Source organism: Styela clava, unplaced genomic scaffold, assembly GCF_964204865.1.
Source record: "Styela clava unplaced genomic scaffold, kaStyClav1.hap1.2 HAP1_SCAFFOLD_122, whole genome shotgun sequence".
In the NCBI taxonomy this organism is placed as follows: Eukaryota; Metazoa; Chordata; class Ascidiacea; order Stolidobranchia; family Styelidae; genus Styela; species Styela clava.
Window position 1 is genome coordinate 1 of NW_027556486.1, and position 5000 is coordinate 5000.

Sequence of the window (5000 nt, forward strand, 5' to 3'; positions counted from 1 at the left end):
GAAGCGCGACCGCACTAGCGACCGGCGCGTTTGCCTCTCAACGGTTTCACGTACTCTTGAACTCTCTCTTCAAAGTGCTTTTCAACTTTCCCTCACGGTACTTGTCCGCTATCGGTCTCGCGACCGTATTTAGTCTTAGGTGGAGTTTACCACCCGCTTTGGGCTGCATTCCCAAACAACCCGACTCCGAGAAGACCCGAAGCGGCCAAGGCAAGCGCCCCTATGGGCCTAACACCCGCCGTGGACGAGGCCTCGATCAGAAGGACACCGGCGCTCGCCGTTAGCCGCACTGGGACTTCCGTACGTCACAACTCGGCGCGCTCGAAAAGCGCGCAGATTCGACGCTGGACTCTTCCCGGTTCACTCGCCGTTACTCAGGGAATCCCTGTTGGTTTCTTTTCCTCCGCTTAATAATATGCTTAAATTCAGCGGGTGCTCTCGCCTGAACTCAGGTCGTATGTGTCAAGCGGGCCGCTTCTTACACGGCCCGCTGGCATCGCAAGTCGTCGCCGCCGGCGCCGACCGAGCGCGTACCGTCGCCGCCTTGGCCCACGGTCGGTCTTGATCTCGTGACCGGACCGACCGACCTGGACCCGCCCCTCGAACGTAGTTGAACACGTCGAGGGGCCGGCGGTGTACGGGACACGCGGTCGCGCCGAGAAAGCTCGGCGACCGCTTCAACTTGGGGCGACGCCCGGCCGTCTTCGCAGAGGCCAGGCGACGGCCCTCGGGTGAGGACGAACGCGACCCTGAGGCAGACGCGGTCCCGGGATTGACCCGAGACCGCAATTCGCGTTCAGAAGGTCGACGTTCAATGTGTTCTGCAATTCACATTACTTCTCGCACTTGGCTGCGTCCTTCATCGACTCGCGAGCCGAGTGATCCACCGTTAAGAGTCGTCCTCGACGTTTCGCCCGGCGCCGAAGCGCGCGGACGTCACACTGTGGGATCGACCACAAAACCACCACCGACAACAACTGCACAAAAACACCAACAAACGGCGCCGAGCGACCGCCGGGCTGGGCCGGCGGCACATCGAGCGCGGTGCCCAGAAGCCACCATCGCACTCGGCTGCCTTGCTATGCCAACGTGTTACGCGTGTCGCACGGGGCGGAACCCCGATTGACGGCCGCCCTCTCGGCGGCACCCAAAGACAATTAAGTGCGCGGTCGCCGGGGCCTACCACCACTTTCGGTAATGATCCTTCCGCAGGTTCACCTACGGAAACCTTGTTACGACTTTTACTTCCTCTAAATGATCAAGTTTGATCGTCTTCTCGACACGCCGACGCGGCCGTTGCCAGCCGCGACGGGGCCGATCCAAGGATCTCACTAAACCATTCAATCGGTAGTAGCGACGGGCGGTGTGTACAAAGGGCAGGGACGTAATCAACGCAAGTTGATGACTTGCGCTTACTGGGAATTCCTCGTTCAAGGGAAACAATTGCAAGTCCCTATCCCAATCACGAATGAGGTTCAACGGGTTACCCGGACCTTTCGGCCTAGGTTAGACACTCGCTGCTTCACTCAGTGTAGCGCGCGTGCGGCCCCGGACATCTAAGGGCATCACAGACCTGTTATTGCTCAATCTCGTGTGGCTAAACGCCACTAGTCCCTCTAAGAAGTTAGACGCCGACCGAGAAGGTCGCGTAACTATTTAGCATGCCAGAGTCTCGTTCGTTATCGGAATTAACCAGACAAATCGCTCCACCAACTAAGAACGGCCATGCACCACCACCCACAGAATCAAGAAAGAGCTCTCAATCTGTCAATCCTACCTGTGTCCGGGCCGGGTGAGTTTCCCCGTGTTGAGTCAAATTAAGCCGCAGGCTCCACTCCTGGTGGTGCCCTTCCGTCAATTCCTTTAAGTTTCAGCTTTGCAACCATACTTCCCCCGGAACCCAAAGACTTTGGTTTCCCGGAAGCTGCCGGAAAGGTCGTCATGGTAACGCCTCCCGATCGCTAGTTGGCATCGTTTATAGTCAGAACTAGGACGGTATCTGATCGTCTTCGAACCTCTGACTTTCGCTCTTGATTAAAGAAAACATTCTTGGCGAATGCTTTCGCAGTAGTTCGTCTTCCGCCGATCCAAGAATTTCACCTCTAACGGCAGAGTACGGACGCCCCCGTCTGTCCCTCTTAATCATTACCTCGTGCTCCGAAAACCAACAAAATAGAACCGAGGTCCTATTCCATTATTCCATGCAACACTATGCAGGCGAACAGCCTGCTTTGAACACTCTAATTTTTTCAAAGTAAACTTATCGGCCACCGCCGACACTCAGTCAAGAGCACCGACGGAGAACCGAAGGTGAGGCGAACGCAACCAGTGACACGCCTTGCGACGGACCGGCGGCGCTCGCCCAAAATCCAACTACGAGCTTTTCAACCGCAACAACTTTAGCATACACTGTTGGAGCTGGAATTACCGCGGCTGCTGGCACCAGACTTGCCCTCCAATGGATACTCGTTAAGAGTTTTAGGATGTACTCATTCCAATTACAGGGCCTCGTTAGAGTCCTGTATTGTTATTTTTCGTCACTACCTCCCCGTGTCGGGAATGGGTAATTTGCGCGCCTGCTGCCTTCCTTGGATGTGGTAGCCGTTTCTCAGGCTCCCTCTCCGGAATCGAACCCTGATTCCCCGTTACCCGTTATCACAAAGGTAGGCACGTAGCGTACCTTCGACAGTTGATAGGGCAGACACTTGAATGATACGTCGTCGGTGCAGAGACCGTACGATCCGCGTGGTTATCCAGAGTCATCAAACGTCACAGGACGAACCCGGTCGGTTTTGATCTGATAAAAGCGCGCCTCCCGAAGTCGGCGCTTAATGCATGTATTAGCTCTAGAATTACCACAGTTATCCACTTCGCTTACGAGACCAAATAAACCAAGACTGATTTAATGAGCCATTCGCAGTTTCGCTTTACGAGAACTCGTACTTGCACCTGCATGGCTTAATCTTTGAGACAAGCATATCACTACTGGCAGGATCAACCAGATAGCTGCGACAGCTGCGCTCGGCCCTTGCTGGGCCGCCCGGCGCGTGCTCGTCGCATTCGTTTAAGACCGAGGCGATCGCCTGCGGCCGTACTCGGCTTCGACAGTCGCTGGCCGCGACGTCCACGCTCTCGCCGGCAGTGCCAGGCGGAGCGATTTGCGTTTTTCTTTGCTCGCCCTCTCTCGGGCTCGATCCATTCAGTTTCGCACAAACAAGAGCTCTGCCGGCCGCCTGCAGCGGTGCCTAAAACCCGGGCATAACAATGCGACCGTTCTGCTAGGCCGACAAGCGCTCAAGCCAGACGCTCGATCGAACGCCCCCTACACATTAGTCGAGACAACGGCTCGCTCATTAGCATCGCGTTTGTACTTTAACTTTTTTCGGCTCGGCTTCTTTCGACGCCGATGCCGGCGACGCAGCACTCTCTCGCCCGCCAGCCACCGAGAAAAGGGTGCGCTCCGACCGGCCCCGCACCGCTCTTTCTTGGCTCATTCGAAATTACTGTCTTTCGCTCTGACATGCCTTACCTAGGGTTAGGTTAGTATGCTTGCACGTTTGTACTTTAACTTTTTTCGGCTCGGCTTCTTTCGACGCCGATGCCGGCGACGCAGCACTCTCTCGCCCGCCAGCCACCGAGAAAAGGGTGCGCTCCGACCGGCCCCGCACCGCTCTTTCATGGCTCATTCGAGTTTACTGTCTTTCGCTCTGACATGCCTTACCTAGGGTTAGGTTAGTATGCTTGCACGTTTGTACATTAACTTTTTTCGGCTCGGCTTCTTTCGACGCCGATGCCGGCGACGCAGCACTCTCTCGCCCGCCAGCCACCGAGAAAAGGGTGCGCTCCGACCGGCCCCGCACCGCTCTTTCTTGGCTCATTCGAAATTACTGTCTTTCGCTCTGACATGCCTTACCTAGGGTTAGGTTAGTATGCTTGCACGTTTGTACATTAACTTTTTTCGGCTCGGCTTCTTTCGACGCCGATGCCGGCGACGCAGCACTCTCTCGCCCGCCAGCCACCGAGAAAAGGGTGCGCTCCGACCGGCCCCGCACCGCTCTTTCATGGCTCATTCGAAATTACTGTCTTTCGCTCTGACATGCCTTACCTAGGGTTAGGTTAGTATGCTTGCACGTTTGTACTTTAACTTTTTTTGGCTCGGCTTCTTTCGACGCCGATGCCGGCGACGCAGCACTCTCTCGCCCGCCAGCCACCTAGAAAAGGGTGCGCTCCGACCGGCCCCGCACCGCTCTTTCTTGGCTCATTCGAAATTACTGTCTTTCGCTCTGACATGCCTTACCTAGGGTTAGGTTAGTATGCTTGCACGTTTGTACTTTAACTTTTTTCGGCTCGGCTTCTTTCGACGCCGATGCCGGCGACGCAGCACTCTCTCGCCCGCCAGCCACCGAGAAAAGGGTGCGCTCCGACCGGCCCCGCACCGCTCTTTCTTGGCTCATTCGAAATTACTGTCTTTCGCTCTGACATGCCTTACCTAGGGTTAGGTTAGTATGCTTGCACGTTTGTACATTAACTTTTTTCGGCTCGGCCTCTTTCGACGCCGATGCCGGCGACGCAGCACTCTCTCGCCCGCCAGCCACCGAGAAAAGGGTGCGCTCCGACCGGCCCCGCACCGCTCTTTCATGGCTCATTCGAAATTACTGTCTTTCGCTCTGACATGCCTTACCTAGGGTTAGGTTAGTATGCTTGCACGTTTGTACTTTAACTTTTTTTGGCTCGGCTTCTTTCGACGCCGATGCCGGCGACGCAGCACTCTCTCGCCCGCCAGCCACCGAGAAAAGGGTGCGCTCCGACCGGCCCCGCACCGCTCTTTCATGGCTCATTCGAAATTACTGTCTTTCGCTCTGACATGCCTTACCTAGGGTTAGGTTAGTATGCTTGCACGTTTGTACTTTAACTTTTTTTGGCTCGGCTTCTTTCGACGCCGATGCCGGCGACGCAGCACTCTCTCGCCCGCCAGCCACCTAGAAAAGGGTGCGCTCCGA

At 56.0% G+C, this 5000-nt stretch overlaps 2 non-coding genes across 2 annotated transcripts; both read right to left on the minus strand.

The window, feature by feature from the left end:
• Window positions 1–744: 744 nt before the first annotated feature.
• LOC144418763 (5.8S ribosomal RNA) lies at window positions 745–898 on the minus strand. Its single transcript, XR_013473664.1, has one exon. It is a non-coding gene; the product is annotated as a 5.8S ribosomal RNA (ribosomal RNA).
• A 297-nt stretch (window positions 899–1195) lies between these two features.
• Window positions 1196–3005, minus strand: LOC144418764 (small subunit ribosomal RNA). Its single transcript, XR_013473665.1, has one exon. It is a non-coding gene; the product is annotated as a small subunit ribosomal RNA (ribosomal RNA).
• Window positions 3006–5000: the final 1995 nt, after the last annotated feature.